Below are 12,355 nucleotides of genomic sequence, written 5' to 3'. Positions count from 1 at the left end.
TTTGCAAGCTGGTGTGCCTTGATTGCTTGGTGTTTTGCGCGTACTCGTGAACGAAGTGCATTTTATCATATTTATGCTAAATGAAAAATTCTAATTTCTTCAATTAATGCAAAATGAAACCTCATTTTAGTAATTGAGGTAAAATTATCAAACATTGAAGTGAATAATGCCCCGTAATTATTTTATATTTGCATCCCATTCTAAAAACTACAAAAATTGAATGATTGAACGCATCTTCATCAACTCTAATCTTTCACTGGGCTTACCATTGGATTTAACTTGTTCCGAAATTAACATGTTCCATGTGAATATATTCCGTCCAAATGCGAAATAGCTTGGCAATGAATTTTTCTTTTCTTACATCACGGACACTAAATTAGAATGTTCTGAGAGAGAGTTCCTCAAGATGAAGTTTTGATTGGGTTATTTATGTACCTAAGATGGGATTATTTACTTAACACGGGGACATTTACCTAAAATGGGGTTATTTACCCAATATTGGTGAATATACCTAATATGGAGCTTCACTAAATTCCGCCTCGGCGGAATATACTGAAGAAAACACTTGCTCTGTACACTCACTCGCCCTCGCTTGCATCAAACGGAGTGAGTGCTAGCCAATATTTGGTTGTTATCTCAAGCATCTTGAGTTATTGGAAACCTTCCATGTTATAATGGAGCTTTAATGATAGTGGTTTATCCTGCTCATTGGAACAAACCAATTCCTTTCGATTTGTGAAGTAGATTGGGAATTTATTATGAAGTCTTGTTAATATATATTTGTGTAATCGTAAGTGTTACCGTTAATCTCAAATTTTCACTACTATATTAGTAGTATTTCATTTGAATATGTGAAGTATGGCTCAGCTTAGCGTTCTACATTGGCTTTGAAAAATAACGTATCTGTGTGATGTCTGCCTCTGTTTCTGCTGTGGGCAAGAACGTCTGTTTTTGTTTACACCATATGACCAATTACTTATTATTACATTACTTATTCTGAAGGGCGTAAGCATAGCTAGACTCTTAAATCCGAGGTCTCAATTGGTAAACTTCGCAGCATTTGTTTAGCGTGTGAAACGTGACTCTTTGCGTGTCATTCTATCGAAACAATTCATGATTAACACTCAAGATCTTGTATTAGCTGTGGCAGTGAATTGTCTCGAACTTTTATCAATCTAACAGCCGCAGAACTCTTAAATGTAAGAAGTTATTGATAACGCCGCGGAATCATGCTTAACTATCTATGATTATTAACTGTGTTGATATTACATCAGATGTATTAATCATACTAGATTCATCGGTAATGAGGAGGGCGATTCGTGTGTGTCTGCGTTGAATATTCTTGGAATAGAGACTTTTCTTCGTTTTTTTTCCTACTGGCATCACATAAATGCTTGATTATGTAGTTTGTAACTATGTATGAAATACTAACTAAACGTTAACAGTCATTATCTCGGCTATGGACTTGCTACGTTTTTTGAGATTTATTTCACCAATTTTTGTTGTTTACATCTTCTTAGTTTCGTCGAATTCACAGCTGCTGCGTTGAGTTATTCTCTGCACGTCATGTCATAGTAAATTTTTCATGCCTTGTGCTTGTCTATGCGTATAACAAACTAACCTATTAAGCGGTGCAGAGCTCAATAAATTTTTCGATTTTTTTTTGTTAAGATTCTTGGAAATTAATTTTGAGGAGCTTCCATATTGATTTTTATGCTGAACATTCATTTATATTTGAGCGCATGGTAATGTAATGTGGTGGGAGCTATCCTTACCTGAACTTGTGAAATTGAAATTTGTAAATCAGAATCATCTATTAAATTAATGATAGTGAGGGCATGATCAGTTTCTTGTAGTTTCATAACGTTTCGTTCAGGATACTTGTATACCTTCTTGACTCTTATTTAATGTTCAGCCTTTTCGCTCTGACTGCATTTTCCGTGCGGTTAGCAGTACGTGGGCAAAACTCCATACTAGCCGCGCTAGTAAACTTCCAGCACATGATATACTCCTATCATAATTAAATCACAATAATAGCTCTTGTGTCACTATTAACACGTTGTAACCTTGAACAAGAACTCTCCCATTGCTGCTAAACAATTGACCGTATCATTAGGTGTACCTCTATGCTATGCATCCATTTGACTTGTGTTGAATGAGTTCGTCACTCGTACTTGGAATTTGTTCTCGTACTTGGAGTTTGTTCACTCTTACTTGGCAGCCATTTTAACTCTGGCGACTTCCATGCATATTAGTGAAGGAAGCTTTTCTTGCTCATGAAAAGTAAACTTCACGAGATGTATTTAGAGATTTTGTCCTAATCAATGTGTATTTGGAGAGCTTTCAATTCCGAACATCACGACTCAAATGCTTCTTATCGCTAGATTATACATACATCGCTTTAGTAATTGCTATGGATTTTTGAACCGAGTTGTTACAACTAGCTATCTCATACGCAAGAAATGGCTTTAGCAAAATCATTCACTTAGCAGAGTTCTACTAATAAGTTTCAAAACACGTTATTGCGCTATTGAAATTCCCTTGTGGTCAACTTGTCGGTGTTTTCTACAAAGTTTCCTTGTACCGGAGTCCATTCTATAAGCCTCAAGGTACATGGAGTAAGTTAGATTGACTAAAGTCGCGTTTAATTTCTATAATTTTAGTTCTCGTTACTACTTCTGTATTCTGAAGATAATTGTCGGCTTAATTTTTCTTACACATCGAAAACAAATATTGTTCGTTTTAATGTTTACGTCGAGAGTTTCATGCTTTCTATGTTTATTACTCGCTAGAGTAGAGTGCTATCTATGGTGTGAAATCTTGCTATATCGATGGTGTGAAATGTTTCATCTTGCTATATAGCAGAACTTGGTTAGATATCTACTGTGCCCCAACTTAGTGAATGGCCGAATAAACTTTATCATTGCTGAATTTTATTTTTTGCTTTTATTGCTTTTATTGAGCTGTTGTTAACTGGCAGCAAACTTAGAGGTTTTATGCGTTGTGTCTCTTTCTGGTGACTGTACGTTTGAACACAACGTGTCATGATAATGCTTATAATGTTTGCTTTCAAGTGTACAGTTAAACAAAGAGTAACTTATATTCGTGCATTGTGATGTTCTTAGCAACTGCTACTCTAATTGAGCGGGTCTTCTGCTTGTAATATTTTCTTGTATGTCTTGCATGCTGTTACTATAATTATATCAATGAATTTATTAATTTTATCTTTCTATTACTAATGTTGTACATATGTGTAAAATTTGACACTTGCAAGTCGCACACGCTTGTATTCCTCCCTGTATATAGTCTATGGTTGTTTGCATTTATAGCAATGTTTGTTCGCGTGGCTTGGCCAAAATTTTACAAATGCCAGAGTTTCGTTTAATGATACTAGGCGTGTTATTATTGCTATAGCGGGCACTTGGAGAATATATATTTGTACCGGGCACTTTTTGCTTCATATTTCAATATTTTTTAAGAATTTCAGAATTGTTTTTCAAATATTGTTGAAAGTTCATTCAGACTTGCCTGAATTCTAGGGGATGATGAAAGTACTCCTTTGTAAAGTAATTGAATTAAATATTACAACAATTTGATGAAAAATTTACATTGCTAATTAATACTTGAAGGTAGTAGCCGATTTTGCATGTTGGACCGATGCTGGATCTTGTGTATTTTCTTGTGCTTTATGGCTCCAGACTTGCTGGCTGAGCCATACGACGTTCGTTATTGTATAGAAACAACGCATATTAGCGTTATCGTGTCGATGTAGTAATCTTGTTGAACAAGTTTTTAGGGAGAAATTCTTTCGAAGAAAGCGAAAGCCAGTGTATCGTTGTCATTCAACGCGTTCTTCGTTGTATTCAAACCTCCGACACCCTCGAGTACCTACCTCAGTGCACGAAACCCTTCTCTTGTGTCTCTCAACCTCCCTTCAGTTACAGAACCCGTATCATGTAGATCAGTGTTGTACCTAAATCTCGTACCATGGAGCTTAGTGTTGTTCCTAAATCCCGTACCATGGGGCTCAGTGCTGTTCCTAAATCCCGTACCATGGGGTTCAGTGCTGTTCCTAAATCCAGTATCATGGAGCTCAGTGCTGCTCCTAAATCCCGTACCATGGAGCTCAGTGCTGTTCCTAAATCCCGTACCATGGAGTTCAGTGCTGTCTTGGATCATGCACCATGTAACTTGCCGCAACTTTCACTGAGTTTGTCTCAACTCCTTCTAGTCCAATAAAAGTTAATGGGACTATACAGTACCGGTGAAGTTACTGGCTATGCCATGAGTCCTCTCGCGATCATTTTTGAATTGAATCAACATATTTACTTACGTGTGACCATAAGTTTATCCATGGATAATATATATCCTCATTGTTATATTTTCAACGCGCCTTGTAGTTTTGATTGCTCTAAGGGCTCTGATCTGATTGTGTTTGATCATGTATCCAATAATGTTGCTTGAGTTTATTTCGTTTAATTTGATTGTCCCATCACTCTTACGATAATGGAACCTAGTTTGTAGTTATGCAGTTAGATGTCCATTGATGGTTGATAATCTTGTCACAGATTTCCATTGATGGTTGATAATCTTGTCACAGATGTCCCTTGATGGTTGATAATCTTGTCGCAGATGTCCATTGATGGTTGATAATCTTGTCGCAGATGTCCATCAATGGTTGATAATCTTGTTGCAGATTTCCATTAATGGTTGATAATATCCATCAATGGTTGATAATCTTGTTGCAGATTTCCATCAATGGTTGATAATCTTGTTGCAGATTTCCATCAATGGTTGATAATCTTGTTGCAGATTTCCATCAATGGTTGATAATCTTGTCGCAGATTTCCAGCAATGGTTGATAATCTTGTCGCAGATTTCCATCAATGGTCGATAATCTTGTTGCAGATTTCCATTGACGGTTGATAATCTTGTCACAGATTTCCATTGATGGTTGATAATCTTGTTGCAGATTTCCATCAATGACTGATAATCTTGTTGCAGATTTCCATCAATGACTGATAATCTTGTTTCAGATGTCCATCAATGGTTGATAATCTTGTTCATTGTCATTCTGTGACTAGCCCATATTTTTCCCTTAACCACGGCCCATCCTCCCCACGTTAAAAATTCACGCTGCATCGGTGTTTTTCAGCAGAAGTTTAAACTAGCCCTGGTGATGAAAAATCACTCGATTAGTTCTGGATTGTGTCACATTGACAAGACAAAAGACGTGCTCAAGAACGAGGATAGTGTTATGTTGCTAGAAATTAATAGGCTGTAGACTGTGTTGATTGATGCCGGTGCCGGGAATGCGATGGAAATAAACCGAGGCTCATTGATCAAAGTCGATCCATCTTTCTATGTCAAATCTTACGACCATATTCTGGAAAAATAATGTTAATGTGGATCAAACTCTGCGAAATGGCTTCCAAAAATATATTCGGTTGGGCTGCCTGCTAATAATTTACTGTCTCATCATGCACAAGTGTGGTTCAAAGATGAATTTTAATTAAGAGAATCTTTTTGCGATGTTAAGATAAGCCTATGCAAAGATAATTTTGTTCATTTTTTTCGTGAAAATGTAAAGTTTCAATGGAAATCCAGCCGTTACCTCTTTATATGGATGAGGAGGTTTTGTTTGAATTCCCTTGCTAGAAAAATGACAAAGTTCTCATTCTGATTAGTTTTAAATTTGACGTTGATATGAAATGACTGATTAACATCACAGGTTAAATGTCAATGCAGTTCACACGATTATCTGAAGAGATGGACTGTTGTGCATGTATTAATCAACGGTTTGATATGAGTGCTGTTGTCAGAAGTATTTCGGTGAATTTTTAGCGTCCGAATTTAATTTAATATTATGAAAACGTTGAGAATTTTTTGTATTATATAAATTTTTTATAATATATTTATATTATTAATATAGATGACTATTTCAAGAAGCCACATATTTCCATTTAATTATATGAATTTGGTGTATCAGTCCTAGACGTAACTACATAATCGCAAAAATTTCATTATCGCAGAATTATTAACATACTCAATTGAACATCAAACTGTACTCCAGGTACGTTATTTGCCAAGGGGTCAGGTACCTATTGTCGTAGGTATCTAATTGTACTACCCGGTTCGTTACCTACCGCGAGGTCAGGTATTGTCCTGACGATTTACTCGGAATTTCAGCGCACAGGGCGGCGACGCATACCGTGTGTGCTTTGGTCTGGTGAAGAACAGCTCTGTCCCTTCATTTTACAACTTGTGGTTCATCCAAGTTTTCTCTTCTCCCGTATTAATTATGTTACTACATCTCAGTGCCGCACCGTTCTTTTTTGTTATAATCTTTAATTGGCAATTTTCGCCCAGTAATTTTGACATTTTGCCCTGCAAGAAAGAATATGTTTTATCTTGGAGCCTCTCCTCATGGTACGTCTCTGCATTAAAATGTCTTTTAAAATTCATGTAAAAGGCTACTTATCTTTTCTTTTAAAATTAGAAATTTTTTCTAGACACTGTTCCCTGTCAAGCGTTTGTGCTTGGATTACCAAGTAAGTAACTCTATCCTTTAATTTATTTAGCCTTTTGCTGTGTTTCGTTTGTTCTTAGCGTTTATGTGTAATTTAGGATGGTATTCGTTATAAAATAAATGCTAGAGGCGAAAATTTATTTGATAATATTACGAGTCTCTACTAATGTTAGAATAGAGGTGCAATGATTAACATTTGTAAAATATGTGATTGTAATAAATTTAATTCTATTGAACAACCATGCGGTTTATGTCAACCTAACAATGCATCGTAACCAGACGAGGTTTACTCGAGGTCTCGGACAAATTTACGGCCGGACCCGCGGCCGGTCTCGCAGCCGAAAAGTTTTCTTAGTGTTTTTATGGGTTTTTCTAGGTTTTTGTGTTTTTAATGGAACCTGTTCCTAACTGGACCTAACCTGCGAGGTTTTCGTTGATTGGCTAGTTTTTTTTCTATGTTTTTAGTCCGGCGGCCGTGAGACCGGGCGTAAATTTGTCGGAGACGTGTTTACCCGCGCGTCTCAGCGTAGGAGGCGTCGTTGGGCTACTGCTGGAGCAGCTAAGCCTTCCTAGGGGCGCTTACCCACACGGATGCTCTCTTTCTGAGCGACCAACTGTCGAGAGCCTTTATTTGAAGGTTTCAGGTGTGTGGTTATAGAGAACCGGGATCTGAGGGAGGCTTTCTGCTGTAGGTATGGTTAGAGAGAACCGGGATCTAAGAGAGGCTTTCTGCTGTAAGATTAGAGAGAACCGGGATCTAAGAGAGGCTTTCTGCTGTAAGATTACAGAGAACCGGGATCTAAGAGAGGCTTTCTGCTGTATGGTTACAGAGAACCGGGATCTAAGAGAGGCTTTCAGCTGTATTGTTACAGAGAACCTGGATCTGAAAGAGGCTTTCAGCTGTATGGTTATAGAGAACCATTATCTGAGGGAAGATTTCATTTGTCTGGTTCCCTTTACTTGAGGAAAGGTTTCAGTTGTCTGATTACCCATCATCTGAGGGAGGGTTTCAGTTCATTTACACACCTCGTGCTGGAAGCGCCTTCTTCCCGAACTCGAAGAGCTTTTTCCATGTGGCTAGTGCCTTTCACTGCCTAATCATGACCTCTACTTTCATCTTCATTTCACCCTTCCTTGTAGTCATCAAAGCCATCATCAAACATGAACCCCTTCTGAACGCGCGAGACCCTAAACTTATAGAATTAAATATGAGAAAATCGACCGACTCAACATTTTTCATACGATATTCCGACTTCTAACATCGTAATAGAATCGATGGCACTCATTGACTGTAAAGCTTCCGCAATGTATACTAACTGCCAGAAAAACAACTGAAGTATTCTACGAAATCATCGATATGCCTATAGTACTGTCTGATTTATGTAAAAAAGTACGATTTTCGTTGGACAACTTGACAAGAACCTTAGTTACCGTTTCAAGACATCATAAAAAAACACTGCAAGCACGTCATATAAATAGGCACAGATACCACAATAACGGAACGAATTCCTTGAAACCCATTAAAATCACACTCATCGCAATGCGGAGTAGTATAACACTACACCAACCTTGTCGTCTGCACTTGTATAACAAATTTGAAGTCCATCTGACCGACAATATAGTATGCACTATAATAACATTTCATCATGTTCCGAATGCGCTGATGAAGATCACACGTTCACTCAATGCACTCACGTACAAAAGATGGTTTAATTGACCCAACAACCGCCGGGCTCTTGCAGTGAACTGCCCTTATGCACGCACTACAGAGCAAACAGCAAACGCAGCATGACTAACTTTTACACAAGATCGGGCAAATATATGCAGACGAATTAAGACATAGAAGCCATACAAAAGACCAAATTCGCAATAAAATAGCTCGGCATTCTTCAATTCACTTGAGATTGTACACTTTATTATTTATTAGTAGTCGCAAATGGAAAGGCAACGGGTATTAATATTGAATCATTTTTCACCTCTTACTCATCCGTACAGTCCACCTAAAGCCCTGACTGATTCGTTAACCCCTAACCCTCATATCCAACCCTCAAAACCTTCAACCAACCTAATGATATCTAAGCGCAATTTTCATCTCTCGTTATCATTAGTATTTCTTGAGCAATGTAGCCAATCTGTGTTATCTCTTGAATTTTCCCCCACTTTCCTTCCGGCATCGCAATACGACCACAATAATAATAAATATACCTTGAGATATCTTACAGTCTATTGAAATTTAAATATCAGACAGGTAGCTCCCGGCATGTTTGAACTGTTCAATCATGGCTCCCGAATAAAGCGCAATTAAATTTTATGAATTTTGTCATTATTTGGCCTTTTAGTCTAGCAGACATAGACTTAACATAACATAACATGGTGATCTCGGCGCCGAAGTGTAGGCCTGATGTGGCCTGTCGCCGATTCTTTTCCTTTTCGTGCCTTGTTCACAGAAGATCTAATATCGTTTTATTTGACCGGACCTTTTCATGACTGACGATAGTTTCAAGTAGCTACTAGACTTGCACCGGGTTCGATATGGTGCTAGGCATTTCAAATCTGAACATATATTTTTCCATAGCTTTATCTAGTCTGTTCTTGAACGCGTTCATACTTGATCATCGCTTCTGCATCTAGGAACTCGTATGAGCGTCTGATTAGTCCAAAAAGTTTGTTGGATGTGTTAGCTTGCGTTTCAACATGCTTAGAAATTTTCAGCTCCTTGTCGACATAAACTCCGAGATCTTTTTCCACACTAGACTTTTCAACCATTACTCTCTCGTTGCAACCATGTCTTCTCATACTGTAATCTTGCTGTTCATTGTTCTTCCCGAGGTGAAGTACTTTACACTTGTCAGCATTAAACCGCAGCTGCCACGTACTGTATCAGCCCAGTTAAGTAAACTGTCAAGATCATCTTGTAATTGCGCTTTGTTTGACGCATCCTTCACTAGGATGCGCCCCGTTTGACTTCACACATCACTAGGATCCTTTTTGACTTCACACACGCATAAGACATAGAAGGCTTAATTAATAATTTTTCATAATCTTTTCATATAAAATATGCATGTTGCCTTCTTGAAATAGCTACAATTTAACCAAGGTCATTTTTTCTGTCATAATTCTGTACATTTAATTTGAATGCTATTTAGTAAATATATAAGCTTATTCTTCATGAAATCGGGGGACGTGATCAAATCATTATCAAATACTGCTACAATGTATACATATTGCAAGCAAAAAATTATTGATGAAGATAATTTAATATTTTGTTTATTCCGGATTTGTATTCGATTACAAGAGAAAGACTCGGCTTTTGTATTCGGATTTCGGATGGCTTTGAAAACTATGGGTGTTGCGGTACATTAATGATATTGGCAGTTATGTGACCGCCTTATCTAATGTCATTTTCTAAATGTCGCAAATCATTATTTATTCAAGTCTTGCTGTAATTTCTGATAATTGTGAAGATCGTGTACATTTTTTCCAGATAATTTAATAACACTGCTTAGTGCTTCCTGGGCTGAATTAAGTTATTTACAAAAATGAGATCCCTAGTCCAGTACTCCAGTTTTAGTCCAGTACTACCTATACTATAGCCTATAGGCTATAGCTAGTGAGGCTACCATCATTACCATGATACCATCCTACGCAACCTACCGTCCCTGGTCCCGATTCCCGTGTGCGGCGACGCCGGTGACGGCGAGCGGGCGAGCTGTAGTAAAAAAGATTTTTAGAATCAGTTTATTTCTAATTTCCTCATTTAGCTACTCAAGATTTAAACCAATATCTTATCTATGTTAATCCAGGATACTTTGCTGTTACAGCTGGTCTACTTTTAGGACTCAAAATGACAAAATTGAACTTAGGAAGAGGAAAAAACTCTTCATTGCCAGTTAGCCCACTATGATTAGGTAGGTATTTGCTTGCTAGACTCACTAGACTGCTACTTGCCAACGCCAAGTACAGTAGAAACTTGGTCCACACTCCACAAACTCTAGGTACTTTCCAAGTTCCCAGACAGACCAGACCCAGATCAACTGTGATATATATAAAAAAATGGTTGCAATTTGAATTTTTTATACTGCATTATAATATTATGATTATTTTTTATTATTCCATCTTTCATGCTGTGATGATGCTGGCTTGGGTGTTGGGTCTGTAGAAAGTGGGATCATCACGATTAATCGATTATGATATGTTATGATTGTTATCTACTTCCAACCCGGTATGGAAAATTGGGCAAAAACCACCCGTGGCCGAGCAAAAATCACCCTTGCACGTGGTAAACCTTCACCCGTGCACGTGAGACGGTGAGACAATCTCACCCGTATTTTTAGCCTTTCCACCCGCACCCGTAGGGCCGTAGCGCACGCGGTTTACGAGGATTTCACCCGTAACGACCATAAGCGAAGTATGCCACAAGAAATAACTCATTAAACGCAAGCCAGCTTAGCCAGGCACAGAGTGGAAATCTAAGATTAGAGGTTCACTTAAAAAAAAGCGTTCCGCCTTGAAAAAAAAAACGTTCCAGGCAAGTGGCAACTAGAAACAGGTTTGCAGGTCGTCAGAAATCGGCCTCGGCATGAACGTTACGTGACTTACGTCAGGCAACACAGAGATACACAGGATTGGAATTTTCCTACTTGCAAGTTCTGAAATCTTGTGGTTCCAACGTGACAAATATGTAATGCATTTGGAATCTTGAAGCCCAATTGGCGATTGTGCTGTATTTGTGCACTTTGTTTAATAATTAGATAGGATTATAGGAGGTAATTCATCTGGTGAAAATCTTGCGGTTCTGGAAATGGCAAGAAAGCTCAAGTTGCAACCCTAAAGGTTAAATGTTTTATGTTTATGTATTCCATTATTTCCATGCTTGCTCCCAGGCACCCAAGCCACAAGCCAGCAAACAGGGCTTTATAGCCATTTTCCCAGTTGCAAGATTCCTCCCAGAACTAGATGAATTATCTCCTAGGGCCCTAGGCTCCTCCCTTTACCTATCTAGCTAATGTTAACAAAAGTGCATGATTGAGCTGCCAGATTAGAAATTTATAAAAAATTTGTCACTTTGCAAGACTTCATTCATTCATTGAGAAATTACAATCCTGTTTTCATAGAGTATAAACATATTTGTTGATATTGGCATCTTTTCAATCTTTTCAATTTCCATCAAAGTTATCAAGTCATCATGATTATAAATCGATAACCTATGATCTGATCTGATGACAATAAGTGATGATCTGATCACAAACCAATTTTGAATATTGGGCTGAAGTTTGCCCTAAAATCCTGGTTAAAAATGTTTGTTTCACAAGTGATTTTTGAAAATAATGGGCAAACATATGCCATTTAAAAATATTTACTGAAGAAATTTGGAAAAGACCATAGGAGCAAGGTGAAATTGGTTAGATTTAAGGGCTTTTCTGTCAAATTCACTGGTGATTTCTGCCCAAATTTTTTGTTTTAGATCACAAATGATTGATTGCATAGGGCCACAGGCTCTTTCACTTTGGGCCATGAATTTGGCATCAATAACCTATTTTGTGCAATACTTGAGCATCTGGATGGTATATTTTTATTTCTAAGACTGGATGCAAGGCAATTAAAATCAGTCTCTTACTAAACTGTTATTGTATTAATAAGAAAATGTTCCCACTAAAGATCTGAAATCTTTACTTGAAATAGGCTGTTATTTTGTGCTATGGTATATCAAACTAATTAGATTAGAAGATTGATGAATGCATTTAAAGATTGATTAGCCCGCACATTTTTTTTTTGTCACTTTTATGCATTATATACACACACTTTACAGACACATGCTCAGGTGTG

Source organism: Hyalella azteca, unplaced genomic scaffold (genome assembly GCF_000764305.2).
Source record: "Hyalella azteca isolate HAZT.00-mixed unplaced genomic scaffold, Hazt_2.0.2 contig8861, whole genome shotgun sequence".
Taxonomy (NCBI): domain Eukaryota; kingdom Metazoa; phylum Arthropoda; class Malacostraca; order Amphipoda; family Hyalellidae; genus Hyalella; species Hyalella azteca.
This window is presented reverse-complemented; position numbering follows the sequence as displayed.